General features: G+C 36.8%; 2 long non-coding RNA genes across 2 annotated transcripts; one reads left to right on the top strand and one right to left on the bottom strand.

The window, feature by feature from the left end:
* Window positions 1-6445: 6445 nt before the first annotated feature.
* On the bottom strand, window positions 6446-7497 carry LOC110939336. The gene is made up of 3 exons (XR_002592177.2): window positions 7384-7497; window positions 7210-7267; window positions 6446-7081 (listed from the first exon to the last, which is right to left on the bottom strand). It is a non-coding gene; the product is annotated as an uncharacterized LOC110939336 (long non-coding RNA).
* An 8168-nt stretch (window positions 7498-15665) lies between these two features.
* Window positions 15666-16090, top strand: LOC110939334. Its single transcript, XR_002592176.2, has 2 exons — window positions 15666-15726; window positions 15802-16090. It is a non-coding gene; the product is annotated as an uncharacterized LOC110939334 (long non-coding RNA).
* The last annotated feature ends 454 nt before the right edge of the window (window positions 16091-16544 follow it).

The raw sequence follows: 16544 nt of genomic DNA, 5'->3' as shown, positions 1-16544 counted from the left end.
TTCATCCAAAGAGTAGTCCTCAGACTTGTGCATCATTCTCTTTGAGAAATCTTTCCAATTAGGAGGCAATTTTGCAATAATGACCCCTACTTGAAATATTTCTGGCAGCGGAATAGAAAGTGCAGTCAATTTGTTAACAAGAACTTGGAGTTCATGCACTTGCTCCAGGATTGACTTGTCATCGACCATTTGGAAGTCTAAGTACTTGGCAATAAGGTATTTGTTAGTACCTTCTTCATGAGCCTTATACTTATCTTCCAAAGCTTTCCACAATTCTCTAGCATTTTTTACCGGCGCGTACAAGTCATAGAGACGATCCAAAAGAGAATTTTTTATGTGGCCCAGGCAAAGATCTTCAGCTTCCTTACGGACAAGTCTTTGCCTTGCCAAATCTGCATCTGGTAGCTCTCCTGCCTCACGAGGAGGGTCATCAGGAATTGCGGGCAAATCAGGATCAAGGATATAGTAAAGTTTCAGCACAACTAGCATGAACTTAACCTTGTCCGCCCAGCGGGTATAGTTCTGACCATTGAATCTGTCCAACTTGACAAACTCTTGATTCATGAATCTCAGATTGGATGTTGGTAGTTCAGCGTCCATTTGTTCTGGCGTTTGATTAAAACACAAAAATAAAATCCTTTAAGAATGTTGAAAAATAATTTAATCAAACAGTTAATTTATTAATTACTGAGTTATCAGCCAAATCAGTTTGTTCCAACTTGAGCAAACTGATTAAAGAAAGGTAGAAGGAGACTGTCCCGTTGTCGGACGAATTTAAAGAACATGCAAAATTAAAACCAACCTGGCGTTTGAGATCGAAGATTCTTAAACGAAAAACTTGAACTGCACGGATGACTCCTGTCCTTAAAGGATTTTACGCGCTCGTATTGCTGTGAGCTGCAGCGTAAACTCCCAGGATTTAATGCAGAACTGATCTGGTATTCCAACAGCAATGGAAACCAGAAAACGCAGAAGCTGGAACGAAAACAGAATCACACAATAGAGAGAGAGAGAGCTGCGAATTTGATGTGTGTAGAATAGGTTTCAGGAAGCTTTTATTTATAGTTTTAGTTATACCAGAGAATGCGAAAATTAGGGAGTGAGATAACAATCCATAACCAATTCGAATTACCTATCTCATACGAATTCGGTTACTAGATAATTATCCTTATACGAATTCGATTTACTATGGGATAACCCCCACTGTTTTCGAATCCATCCCTATCTCCTTCTTATCTCATCTCATTCGGTTTACAGATCTGACCCACCTGAAACCGAACCTTAGCTAAAAATAAAAGCTCCTCAGCTCCTAACTATGATGCGAAGTGCGCCTCAACCGCGCGACCATTCGCGGGTTCGCGGCTCGGCGCGCGTGTGGGCTTCACCCACTTCTCAACCCATTTAACACTATGGAAGCCCTTAAGGGGTAATCCCTTATAAACCACTTAAACTTTACTCACTCCACCGATGTGGGATGGAGGAAACATACCAACTTGTATGTTTACCTCTTTAATATTTCCAACAAGCTTAAGGTAAGAATGGATTCAACTTTGTTTTATAAGGGAGTTGTTCATTGTTGAGTTCATATATGAATTTTGTAATTTTTTTGGGAATCTCATTGGCAAGCAATAAGCACATCTGACTCAGAAGTAGTTGGTCTTATATCCTTTTTAAATTTGACAATAAAATCTCTAAAATAATCAATGTAATCCAGAAGGAACATCTTATTAGACAATTTCTGGAAAGTTTTATCGGAACATCTTATAATCGGTAGTGAAAGGAATAGCTGATGCATATTGAGGATTCGATGGTGGTAACTAATTTCTTTTGACATAGTTTTGTTCTTTTCTTTATTTTTTAATGAAGAACGTGTTTAATTTTGATATTTTTAGTGTATGTTGTGCAGGACCGAGATTTAAGCCCAATTTCTGATAAACTATGGAAGAACTTTTAAATGCTATACTTTAGGTCCAAATGTACCAGTGTTGTAGTTGAAAAGATGAAAGAAAAGAAAGTTCGTTTAAATGGAGACCATAGAAGATTTGAGACTCAGTTAAAAATTGGGGATGATTGCAGATGAAGTTCATAATTTAATAACATGACATTTATGTTTAATAATCATGAACTTGGACTTGTAGAATTGAATTTTTAATTACTAAGTTGTCCTTCCATAAGCATTTTAGAATACATGGTGAAATTGGTAATGTTGGATTACAGAGGATCAAGTTGGTAAATTTGGATCAGAATCAGTTTCTAAATTAAAATGTTTTGAATTGGTTAATGTAGATTAAGTTGTGTAAGACGTCGGGGAAAGTTGGTTAATCCTATGAGAATCACTTGAGTGTGGATGAATGTTGTTTATTTGTGTTAATATGTTTATTATTTCATTTTTATCTAAGCAAAATGTTTTTTTTATCAATATGATTAGATGGAGTGTTGACACTATGATGCTAAAATTCTCGTCCACCGGATGGGTAAAGTATGGAGGGAGAGAGAGAGAGAGAGCCTTGCCGATGCCGATACCGCACTCCGCAACCTAATACATCAACGTAACCCGTCCAACGGACGGGTATTAAACTAGTTCTTCTTTATGCACCATCACCTTAACTTTCACAGAAGATGAAAACCCTAGTTTCAATCAAAGCTTTACAATTTTCACCTGGACGTACAACGTCCTTCCTGTTGCCCCACAACGCCATCTTTTTCATCTTAAATATTTCTCCATTTCTTCCTGTTTTTTTTTCCCATACAATTCACTATCGCCTTTTCCTGCAACTCAACATTCAACACAAAACAGGGAAGAAATGGAGAAATATTTAAAAGAAAAAGATGGGGTCGTGGTGAACAAGGAAGCAGTTGCATGTTCGGGTGAAGATTGTAATGCTTTGATTTAAACTACGGTTTTAACTTCTGTGAAAGTTGAGGTAATGGCGAATAAAGAAGAGTTAGACACAAGTGATGAGGTAAGTAAAGACAATCTTTAAGGTAATGTTGTAATTGCTGCTGCAAGTGAATCCAATGGTGATACTGCTGTAATAGATAGCAAGGAGTTCGAAGAAAGAGATTTGACCGAGCAGCGTGGCTAATGCAACAGTAGCCGTCGTAAAACTTCTCAGCAACAGCAATATCATAACTGATCAACAGTTGCAAAATATGGCTGAGAAGCATTTGTTCGTAACGCAAATAATCAGGTCAACAGCTACGCTGTTGACATCTGTAATGTGCTGAAGTTGAGATTGCAAGAATATTTTAGATCACATTGTGTTGATTCTGATGATGGTATATTATTGAATTGCTTGCTCAAAGACCTAAGGCTGTTTTTGCAAGCCACTGCAGAGTAAGCTCATGAGAACAGATGTAGCATATTCTAAATGTCAATTCAATGCAAATGACACTAAGCTATGGGTTACAATAGTCAAACATAATCACTTACTACATGAAGACCTGTTCAGGTTCTTTATCTTTAGCAGCAAATGGCAATGAACAAAATTCGTTGTAAATGATGATCAAACATCTGTTGTGAAGCAGCATCAGCAAACTTTGTTTACTTTAATAGTATTAACCTTTAATTTTAAAGGCGTATAAATTCGGTTAACAATCGGTCACGTGTACTGCAAATCTGGCCCTTTAAAAACAGGGGTGTAACACCATAAACATTATATGTATTATGAAATTAAAAAAAAAAAAATGAATCATTGACAATCATTCATTACTTTTGGCATTTAACATCTAATGGTAGACAAAGCAATTATAACTAATTTTTTATGTAAGTTTTTTTTTTTGTTTTAGGATTAAAAAAATTGCTTCCTGTCAGTAAATTAATTTGGTTTCAGTTTTTATATTTATCTTTAGTTTTTTTAAATTTTGAGAGTTCAATTTGTTTCAGTTTTTTTACTAAAATGCTTTTTTTTTTTAAATTAAATTACATTTGAACTCTTCAAAACTAATATGAACACAAATTGAAAATGCCATTACAAAACTAAACTAAAAGGTAAAAATTAATCATAAAAAAGAGTAGATAATTAGCTTTTTTTCGTTACCAATCTGACGATTAAAAAAACTATCATAAATCCTTAATCCACAAAGATACAAAAACATCTTTCATACAAAAAAAAAAAAAAAAAAAAAAAGATAACTACAACTTTTATAAATAATCTTCAGGATTCAGAGTTTTTTGCAGAAGTAGGGGTTTTGAGCCCCCAAAGATTGCTTTTAGGTGGCAACCAAGAAAATAAGTGATTTTAGGTACATTGCCAAATGATTCAGCGAGCTTCTTCAAGATTTCTGCCAAAAGCTGTTGCAGGTTTCACTTTTCTGACAATTGAGTGAACCTCGCTGTTTTTAACAGCCAACTACTGAAGTTCGCTGATTTAATCAGCAGACCTGTAATGAACCTCGCTGTTTATATGAACCAAGTTAAAAAAGCTCGCTGTTCTATAAGTTTCTTGGCATCTTGCAGATATTTTATAAACCCTTATTGAGTACCTGCCATTCATCCATTCATGCATCGTAATTGCTTCTGTTTATCACCTCTCAGAGTATGCAAAACCTCCTTATCTCCCATTTGCACCACCACCACTGCACCGCTTCTTATTTTCAAATAATCAAAACTTAAAGATCTTATAAAAAAGATTATTGAATTAATATCATAAGATGCTTTCTTTTGTTGGGTGCAACCTAAAAAGTTCCAAGATTGTAGCTTTTTTGGTTCTTGAACAAAAAAACTGTTTGCAGAAGAGGATATATATGTAGGCATTGTTGATTTTTTTAGTGGGAAGCGAAATGGGTTTGGGTGTCAAATTTTAAGAATGAGAGGGAAAATATTTAACAAATTCTACTGAGAGAGAGGGGAATTAGTGGGTCAGATGTGCACTGGCCATCCAAGTGGACAAAACAATGTTTGTGGGTCTCGACTCTGGCCTCTTCATGTGGTGTTTGTCAGGTGATTGGAGTTTTAGACTATGGGGCGGGGTTGGGTATAAACGTCCGAGTCACCATCCCAGGTGGGTTTGGGTTTCGGCGTGGCCTCTTAGGCGGGGTTTCATCTCGGGCGTTGGGCGTGCCTAGCGGTCTTACGTGGCCGGCTCTCATTGGCTGGGTTGGCTAGGCTATAGCGGCTAGGTTTAAAATTTAAAAAATAACCGTTTGGCCAAGCCAAATGGTTCACCCAACTACTATAAAACCCCCCACCGTCTGTCCACATCGCTACCCCAACCCTTCACTCCACCTATCCGAACCCGCTACCCACACTTGATAAATGGCTTCATGGACGCACGAGGAAGAGCTAGCACTTGTAACGAGCGTCATGGACGCGATGAAGGGCCGGCAACCCGGTGAGACCCGTTATTGGCCGGAAGCTTTCGCTAGCTACCGGCACAACGTGGGGAACGACCGACACAGTCTAAACGCGTGCCAACACAAGTGGCGCGAACTACGGCCAAGCCAAATGGTTCACCCAACTACTATAAAACCCCCCACCGTCTGTCCACATCGCTACCCCAACCCTTCACTCCACCTATCCGAACCCGCTACCCACACTTGATAAATGGCTTCATGGACGCACGAGGAAGAGCTAGCACTTGTAACGAGCGTCATGGACGCGATGAAGGGCCGGCAACCCGGTGAGACCCGTTATTGGCCGGAAGCTTTCGCTAGCTACCGGCACAACGTGGGGAACGACCGACACAGTCTAAACGCGTGCCAACACAAGTGGCGCGAACTACGACCGAAGCTCGACCGTTTTAAAACCTACTACGACAGTGTCCCGGGCGGTGATATAAGTCACGAAGACCGGGTGGTGGTGGCCAACATCGAGTTTCGGGGCAAGGAGCGGAAACCGTTTGACAAGCTCGCCCTGTTCGAAATCTACCTAACGCTTAATTATGCTTTTATTTATTTATTTTGTAATCCTTTTTTTGTAGGATTTTGTAATTTTTAGGAAATTTTAATAATAATTTTAGGCTTTTTTTTTAATTTTGAGTGTATTTTTTAATTTTATACATTTTTTAAAAATTTTTATAACACTGGCCAACCCACGCGGGCTAGCCACGCCCCGCCATACCGACCCAATACGTCACTCACCAGCGGTGCCCCCCGAAGTGCACGTTGACCCATGCCCCAAACCCCCGCCCCACCATACCCCACGTTCTTAGTAAGATGTATGGAAACTTCAAGTTCTAAAAGGTCTTTTTTAAACTTATCTTTTTTCAAAATGACCAATTTACCCTTTTGTATTCATCATATTCCTTATTCTTTGAGTTTTCTTGTTGGGTTGAGTTAGTAATTTAACATAAGTTTATTGCCTTTTATTAGCTATTAAATTAAATGGAAATGCAAGGCAAGTATTATTCTGCAGTAAAGTCTAAATGGGTGTATCCATCTTGTCAAGTTAAATGATTATTTAATTCTTACATTTATTACATCAATTCCTTAAGATATTAAATAAAAACAGAAGTATTGTAACTTGGGAAAACCAAACAGCGAAGTTATTCAACCTGGCACAAAGAAACAGCGAAGTTCTTTAAATTGTGGTTCAATTCAGCGAGGTTCATTACAGGTATGCTGATTAAATCAGCGAACTTCAGTAGTTGGCTGTTAAAAACAACGAGGTTCACTCAATTGTCAGAAAAGTGAAACCTGCAACAGCTTTTGGCAGAAATCTTGAAGAAGTTCGCTGAACTATTTGGCAATGTACCTAAAATCACTTATTTTCTTGGTTGCCACCTAAAAGTAATCTTTGGGGGCTCAAAACCCCTATTTCTGCAAAAAACTCCAGGATTCATTTATGAGCTTGCTAATACACTAAAACTTAGAAAAACGTCGTTGCAGCTGTTGTGATTCATTTGTGTGAGACTCCTCCTAAAGTGTGAGAAAAACTTCATCAACGTTTTGATTTGCACATTTGCAGGGCATTAGGACTCCTGCTCCTCCAAAGTCTCTAACTTGGTCTTTACTTCTTAAGCACTTTGATGCAGGTCTTGAAACCTTACTGTGCCATTTAGAAGCCGAGAGTCCTTTGCATACGGCAACAATGGAATCTCAGACTAATCACATGAGCACGATGAGATGAAGACCCAAGGCCCTAAAAATGAAATAACATATTAGTTCAAGCTTTTCTTAAAATCTAAAAAAGAAAACGTCCTTCATTTGCAACAGATCTAAGGAGTAGTTAGCAAATATGAATCCAGAACTTAATTGATTAAAAGTTACCTGTGATGATATTGTCTTCCGAAATCCCATAAACAGTCAACGATTGTTCTTCAACACCCTGCATGATGATACCCATTCTAAGTCATGAAATAAAACCAGAACGAGTTTTGATCACAATACGACTACTCGTAAACAGATAAAAAGAGAAAGAATTTAAGATCAAAAGCCACTCACCGATGAATTTGGCATATCGGGAGGCCTGACTTGATCAATCACAGATGACGAAGAAGCAGCCATCTGTTATAGTCTGACGGCTGTGTGAATATTATAAATCTGACAAACGAATAAGAGGGGATGGTAGGGTTTTATAGTCCAGTTACCCTAGAAAGTTTTACAAGGGTGTACCTAACATTTTTTCATTCTACCCCCTCCCATTTGTTTATTTCTACAAATCTTTTTGTTCATATCTTAGAGTAGTAATTTTATGTCCTATTTTTTCACCTTATTGTCTTTCTGTAGGTGGATAAAACATCCTGCAAGTACTTTTGGCAAATCAAGTTTCACTATCCAGTCTTCTAGTTGAGTGGTAGCCCTATGATTTTCCAATTGGAAGGTTATGGATTCGAGTCTTGCCCGAGACATATACTATATTACATCATATCAGAACATATAATATTAGATCATATCATATTGCATCACATTATAGAATATTACATCGCATTACATTATACAATGTTGGCTTCAAATAAATGTTACATAAAATTTAGGAAACATTAAGAATTGCACCACTGGAAAGCTCATAATTATTGACTAACTATCACCAAAAAATGGATGCGTTGATATACGTAGCAAGTAGCAAGGATGTTGATACACTTTGTGTGGACGCGACTCGGCTCGGTTCGACTCGGCTCGGTACGACTTGGTTTCGACACGGTTAGGTCCGGCTCAAGCCCGACGTCACGACATTCCTCCGTCGTGCGCCCCAGAGCTCGACACGCGAAGCACGGAGAGCCGCGAACAAGTCCCAGGTGGCACATCACCATGACATCATCTCTGTGATGTCATGATGATGTCATAAAGTGCAAAAGTCAAACAAACTAAGTCCTTGACGAAACACATTTGTTTCGTCAAATTTGTTTTGGGCCGAGACTCTACATTGGGCTTTGACTTGTTTTGGGCTTCTACACTTGACGAAATAGAATGGAATTAAATTGTATGTCGACGAAATAGAATGTGTTTCGTCGACTTTGTGTGTTTCGCCGAGGGTTATTTGTGTTTCGTCAAGTGGGTGTCTGTGTCTAGTATATATAGGTCTCATAGTTTCTGTGTGAAACTTGGACGAGACAAGAGAGCTGTGTGAGACTTAGAGAGAGTCTATAAACATTGTTTGTATATGTTTGTATCTGTTCTCATCCCTAATCAATAGATATTGAATCTTTTGGTTACGCGTGTTATTATTTTACACTTTGTTTGGTTTGCACCGTCACGGGGATTCCGCACCCGTTACTGTGTTCTTGATAAACAAGGATTCGGTAGTGAAAATCGATCCTCCGATTTAGGGACCTACAAAGGAAATGACCAAAATGCAAACAACAAAAATTAAATCAACAGATAAGGGTTTTATAATTGGGTAACCCTACAAAGATTTAGAATTCTAACACAATAATTGTTCATTCTACCCTTCCCTTTACTCCATTTGTTTATTTCTACAAATCCTATTCTTCATATCTTAAAGTAGTATTTTTATGTCCTATTTTTTTCACCTCATTGTCTTTATGTAGGCGTACAAAACATCCTGCAAGTACTTTTGGCATATCAAGTTACATTACCGAGTCTTCTTGTTTTGAGTGGTAGCCCTATAACTTTCCAATTGGGAGGTTATGGGTTCACCAAGACATATTATATTACATCATAATAGATCACATAATATTAGATCATATCATATTACGGATTAGGATCAAATACAAAGGATCCTAATTGTAAGAAGGGTACAAAGGCTCCTAAAAAAACCCACTACATAAAAAAAAACCTTAAACATCCACTACCACCCAAAAACCTAAACCCCCACCCCTATCACCCACCCCCCCCCCCCCCAAAAAAAATATTATTTTTTTTTGCCGAGGGGGTGGGGGTTTAGGTTTTTGGGTGTTTGGTTTTTCTTTTAGAATTTTTTTTAGGCTTTTAGGGGGTTGGGGGGTGGGGGTTAGGTTTTTTTAGGGTTTTTTTTGGTGAGGTATATTTTTTTTTTTTTTGGGGGGGGGGGGTGGGGAGGTTAGGTTTTTGGGTGGTGGTGGGGTGGGGTGGGGGTGGGTGTTTAGGTTTTGGTTGGTGATGTAGTGGGTTTAATTTTAGGTTATTGGACACTTGTCACTCTATAAATCTTTCTTACACTTTTTACAATTAGGAGCCTTTGTAGAAAGTTTATTAGCAGGAGATCACATTGCATTATATTTTTTATTAATTGTGCAATTAAAAAGAATTGAAAGCTGGATAACTAGCAAAATTAAGCAATATGTTACATACATTGAATATTATGCGATACAAATTAGAGTCACGAACCAAAACTAAGCACTATGATTCAACAAAACAAATATTGTAACTCATACTAGTAAATAAAGTGTAGTGTATTGTATTGTATTGTGTTGTGTTGTGTTGTGTTGTGTTGTGTTGTGTTGTGTTGTGTTGTGTTGTGTTGTGTTGTGTTGTGTTGTGTTGTGTTGTGTTGTGTTGTGTTGTGTTGTGTTGTGTTGTGTTGTGTTGTGTTGTGTTGTGTTGTGTTGTGTTGTGTTGTGTTGTGTTATGTTGTGTTGTGTTGTGTTGTGTTTTGTGTTGTGTTGTGTTGTGTTGTGTTGTGTTGTGTTGTGTTGTGTTGTGTTGTGTTGTGTTGTGTTGTGTTGTGTTGTGTTGTGTTGTGTTGTGTTGTGTTGTGTTGTGTTGTGTTGTGTTGTGTTGTGTTGTGTTGTGTTGTGTTGTGTTGTGTTGTGTTGTGTTGTGTTGTGTTGTGTTGTGTTGTGTTGTGTTGTGTTGTGTTGTGTTGTGTTGTGTTGTGTTGTTTTGTTGTGTTGTGTTGTGTTGTGTTGTCTTGTGTTGTGTTGTATTGCATTGCATTGCATTGCATTGCATTGCATTGCATTGCATTGCATTGCATTGCATTGCATTGCATTGCATTGCATTGCATTGGATTGCATTGCATTGCATTGCATTGCATTGCATTGCATTGCATTGCATTGCATTGCATTGTATTGCATTGTATTGCATTGCATTGTATTGTATTGTATTGTATTGTATTGTATTGTATTGTATTGTATTGTATTGTATTGTATTGTATTGTATTGTATTGTATTGTATTGTATTGTATTGTATTGTATTGTATTGTATTGTATTGTATTGTATTGTATTGTATTGTATTGTATTGTATTGTATTGTATTGTATTGTATTGTATTGTATTGTATTGTATTGTATTGTATTGTATTGTATTGTATTGTATTGTATTGTATTGTATTGTATTGTATTGTATTGTATTGTATTGTATTGTATTGTATTGTATTGTATTGTATTGTATTGTATTGTATTGTATTGTATTGTATTGTATTGTATTGTATTGTATTGTATTGTATTGTATTGTATTGTATTGTATTGTATTGTATTGTATTGTATTGTATTGTATTGTATTGTATTGTATTGTATTGTATTGTATTGTATTGTATTGTATTGTATTGTATTGTATTGTATTGTATTGTATTGTATTGTATTGTATTGTATTGTATTGTATTGTATTGTATTGTATTGTATTGTATTGTATTGTATTGTATTGTATTGTATTGTGTAGTGTAGTGTAGTGTAGTGTAGTGTATTGTATTGTATTGTATTTTGATATAGTATATGATTATTATATGTTACGATAACTCTTTGTTTAAATAATATTTGAGTAACTCTGTTTGTTTGTGGTAAATATATATATATATATATATATATATATATATATATATATACTACTTTAATAAGGATATGTGAAGGACAAGATGGTAATTGAACAAGGTGTTGAAAAAACACTTAATGCACAATGTACAACTGTTAAGGCACAAGAAAACACAAACCCTTTTACCCTTTACAAGGGTATACATCTGCCGTCCAAATGTTTTACTTTCTCACACGGATCAACATCGGGACCGTCCATTTGACTTCACACGGATCACCATATGCTTTCTCTCTCAATGCTCACACATCTCACAAAACAACATCAGATCTTCTTCTCTCTCTCTTCTCTCTCTCTTCTCGGCGATCTAGGGTTTCATGAGATCTATCACCAGATCCGTTTGAATCTATCACCAGATCCGTTTCATGAGCAGATCTAGGGTTTCATGAGATCTATCACAAGCTTTATCTGGCAAGGGATCCGTTTGATGTTCTGATGTTGTTGCAATGAGTGTTATATATCTTACCATGTTCTTTTGTGATTCTTACTTTTCTGGTGAAGCGGTTGACGGATGTTCGAACGACGAAATCTGAGGTTTACGAAGGATTTTCGCATGTGTTTTGTGATGAATCGACTCAGGTTAGGTTTATCTTTAATCTTGATATGGATTTGTTAGTAGATAGATGCGGTTATTTCAAATTAGGTTGAAAGTTTTGTGATATTTGAATTTGTATTTTTGGTGATGATAGTTAGGTTAATTTCAGATATGACATAGTGAAAGGATAAATTGTTTTTGTAGTTTTGATTTTACTTTGTTCTGTTATATTTTGATCTTTTCCTTCATTTTTGGGACTGATATGTGTCATGGTTTTGTGAAAATCTGAGGTTTACGAAGGATTTTCGCATGTGTTTTGTGATGAATCGACTCAGGTTAGGTTCTAAATGTTGATTTATCTTTAATCTTGATGTGGATTTGTTAGTAGATAGATGCGGTTATTTCAAATTATGTTGAAAGTTTTGTGATATTTGAATTTGTATTTTTGGTGATGATAGTTAGGTTAATTTCAGATATGACATAGTGAAAGGATAAATTGTTTTTGTAGTTTTGATTTTACTTTATTCTGTTATATTTTGATCTTTTCCTTCATTTTTGGGACTGATAAGTGTCATGGTTGTGTGATAATTATGATATTTAGGTCATTTAGATATGGAATAGTGAAAAGATAGATTGTTATGTATTTTTGATTTTAGTTTGTTCTGTGGGATGCTCGATGAGCAGATCTAGGGTTTCATGAGATGTATCACGAGCTTTATCTGGCAAGGGATCCACAGATTTGAACAAGGGATCCGTTTGATGTGGATTTGTTAGTAGATGCGGTTATTTCCTACATCCGATGTTTTAGTTAGGATTTACCTTTTTAATTTTTTTTATGTTTACTTGTTTGTTTATATGTCACATGCAGATTAGTAAGACATAGGTGTTTCTAAGGGCCGGACAGATGGCAGAGTTTGATGGTTGTCGGACTAAGGTCCTAAGTTATACGACCTAGATGGCTTGGATAAGCTGAGCCTGTGAGGGTATGATGCATAAGCTGAGCCTATGAGGCTATGATGCATAAGCTGAGCCTGTCGACTCTATGATGCATAAGCTGAGCTTGTGTTCTTAATATGTCTGAACTGAAACTGTTAAGGCTATGATGCATAAGCTGAGCCTGCGGGGTTACATAACACAATAGACTGTGATGATGATTGTATTTTGAGGGTACATAGAAGATCCGAGTAGCATCTTGGCGGGGCAATATCCAGGTTGCATAGTTCTCACTTTGCAACCGTGTGTTGCAGCCATGGCTTTACCCGTAGTTGTGTTCATCTCTCAATTACATGTCTGAGTCTTCCAGTTGTAAAAGTATTATCACAGATTCACAGATCTAAAAGTACATGTCTGAAAGACAGATGTTGATTTATCTTTAATCTTGATGTGGATTTGTTAGTAGATGCGGTTATTTCAAATTAGGTTGAAAGTTTTGTGATATTTGAATTTGTATTTTTGGTGATGATAGTTAGGTTAATTTCAGATATGACATAGTGAAAGGATAAATTGTTTTTGTAGTTTTGATTTTACTTTATTCTGTTATATTTTGATCTTTTCCTTCATTTTTGGGACTGATAAGTGTCATGGTTTTGTGAAAATCTGAGGTTTACGAAGGATTTTCGCATGTGTTTTGTGATGAATCGACTCAGGTTAGGTTCTAAATGTTGATTTATCTTTAAGGCTATGATGCATAAGCTGAGCCTGTGAGGTTACATATGTGTTTCTTGTGCTTAAAACACTTGTACATCATGCTCTAAAGGTTGTTTAAGTTTAGTGGAAAATTACTCTTGTACATCATGCTTTAAAGCGGGGTTACATAACACAATAGACTGTGATGATGATTGTATTTTGAGGGTACATAGAAGATCCGAGTAGCATCTTGGCGGGGCAATATCCAGGTTGCATAGTTCTCACTTTGCAACCGTGTGTTGCAGCCATGGCTTTACCCGTAGTTGTGTTCATCTCTCAATTACATGTCTGAGTCTTCCAGTTGTAAAAGTATTATCACAGATTCACAGATCTAAAAGTACATTTCTGAAAGACAGCTTGCTTGCTGCAGTCTCTATAAAGTACTATACGATATATCACTTGGATGTTTCCCAAGTGTTCTATGATGCATAAGCTGAGCCTGTGAGGCTATGATGCATAATAGACTGTGATGATGATCTAGGACAAGATGGTAATTGAACATCCGTCAAGCTCTTCCTCACTGTGATGATGATCAATGGAGAAGATCTGATGTTGTTTTGTGAGATGTGTGAGCATTGAGAGACAAAGCATATGGTGATCCGTGTGAAGTCAAATGGACGGTCCCGATGTTGATCCGTGTGAGAAAGTTAAACAACCTTTAAAGCATGATGTACATCATGCTTTAAAGGTTGTTTAAGTTTAGTGGAAAATTACTCTTGTACATCATGCTTTAAAGCGGGGTTACATAACATAATAGACTGTGATGATGATTGTATGTTGAGGGTACATAGAAGATCCGAGTAGCATCTTGGCGGGGCAATATCCAGGTTGCATAGTTCTCACTTTGCAACCGTGTGTTGCAGCCATGGCTTTACCCGTAGTTGTGTTCATCTCTCAATTTATCCGTGTGAGAAAGTAAAACATTTGGACGGCAGATGTATACCCTTGTAAAGGGTAAAAGGGTTTGTGTTTTCTTGTGCCTTAACAGTTGTACATTGTGCATTAAGTGTTTTTTCAACACCTTGTTCAATTACCATCTTGTCCTTCACATATCCTTATTGACGGATGTTCAAAGGACGAAAGCTGAGGTTTACGAAGGATTTTCGCATGTGTTTTGTGATGAATCGACTCAGGTTAGGTTCTAAATGTTGATTTATCTTTAATCTTGATGTGGATTTGTTAGTAGATGCGGTTATTTCAAATTAGGTTGAAAGTTTTGTGATATTTGAATTTGTATTTTTGGTGATGATAGTTAGGTTAATTTCAGATATGACATAGTGAAAGGATAAATTGTTTTTGTAGTTTTGATTTTACTTTGTTCTGTTATATTTTGATCTTTTCCTTTAATTTTGGGACTGATAAGTGTCATGGTTTTGTGATAATTATGATATTTAGGTCATTTTTGGGGATGATAAGTGTTGTAGTTCAATGAAAATTATGATAGTTAGGTCAATTTTAGATATGGAATAGTGAAAAGATAGATTGTTATGTACTTTTGATTTTAGTTTGTTCTGTGGGATGTTTTGATATACTTTTTCATTTCCCAAGTGTTCTATGATGCATAAGCTGAGCCTGTGAGGCTATGATGCATAAGCTGAGCCTGTGAGGCTATGATGCATAAGCTGAGCCTGTCGACTCTATGATGCATAAGCTGAGCTTTGTTCTTAATATGTCTGAACTGAAACTGTTAAGGCTATGATGCATAAGCTGAGCCTGTGAGGTTACATATGTGTTTCTTGTGCTTAAAACACTTGTACATCATGCTTTAAAGGTTGTTTAAGTTTAGTGGAAAATTACTCTTGTACATCATGCTTTAAAGCGGGGTTACATAACACAATAGACTGTGATGATGATTGTATTTTGAGGGTACATAGAAGATCCGAGTAGCATCTTGGCGGGGCAATATCCAGGTTGCATAGTTCTCACTTTGCAACCGTGTGTTGCAGCCATGGCTTTACCCGTAGTTGTGTTCATCTCTCAATTACATGTCTGAGTCTTTCAGTTGAGTGTAGTTGAGAGTTTGTAAAGTGTGAGTAGAGTGTAGATATCTCTGAATTATTTATAGAGACTGAAGCAAGCATGCTGTCTTTCAAGCATGGTGTCTTTCAAACATTTTAGGGGGAACATGGGTGCTTCTCTCCACAGGGCATACAAAACACAGGTTATTGGCGGCAACCCGCCATATTTAACATATAAAAAAACTTTATATGTTAAATTTGGCGGGCTTCCGCCAACAACCTGTGTCTTGTATGCCCTGTGGAGAGAAGCACCCATCTTCCCCCTAAAAAACATAGAAAACATTTGCTTGAGTTGTTGGACCGAGCGAACCTTGCATAATGCGTCAAGGGAAACTATTGGTCGAGCGAGACATTTGTTCAGGTATCATTATTTCATGATAAAATGATTATGAATAGCTGTGCATAAACTAATCGCAAGTTTGTTTGGTATATGCAGGGTAATAGGGAACAGCAGTGTTCAGCACTGTGTCATTCTTGCTTGGTGCCATCACCTCAGTTGTCTCTGGCTTACCATCCGTGTACTTTACTAAAATTTGATCGGTGCAGTGAGCATGCGAGCGCAACAAGTGCAGCCGCAGCGGCGCGGTGAGGGCAGCCGCAACGAGCGCAGCGGCATGGCTAATAAAAAAATAAAAAAACTGCCACCTCTAAGTAGATATGTATCAGAATGTACAAATTCATATTTATTGTTTTGTTTATGCGTTTAATCGTTTGATTAACGACTCGATTGATTTGTTTGTAACCATTTGTCTGTAAACGAACTTATTTATCTTACTTTATTTTTTGTATTAAGCATCATCTATCGCGCCTTTGCTGACTGACTTTTATAGATCACTACTTTAGGGAGAATGAACAATTATCCAAATATGGAGATACTAAATCTGCTCGAGGTATGATGCTGGTTGAACTTAAGAAACTAATTGAAGGAAATCCTTTATTTTGTGACAAATTTCAGTTCCAAACCTTAGGAATTCAAGATTAAGGACTCTTACAAACCTAAGACTGTTTGGGAAATTTTTGACTATGTTTTGTACATCTTACAATATAGTAGTTAATGTTAGTTATTTGTGAATTTGTATCACAATTTGAACCAACAAAAGCCTAGGTAGTCCGTCTATTTCAGGTAACATAACTAGAATCAAACAATTTTCTTTGTTTTCTCCTGAGTCGCACAATAAC

This window comes from Helianthus annuus, chromosome 5 (genome assembly GCF_002127325.2).
Source record: "Helianthus annuus cultivar XRQ/B chromosome 5, HanXRQr2.0-SUNRISE, whole genome shotgun sequence".
Taxonomy (NCBI): domain Eukaryota; kingdom Viridiplantae; phylum Streptophyta; class Magnoliopsida; order Asterales; family Asteraceae; genus Helianthus; species Helianthus annuus.
The sequence above is the reverse complement of the archived record's forward strand: the minus strand, read 5'-3'. Positions and strand labels throughout refer to the sequence as shown.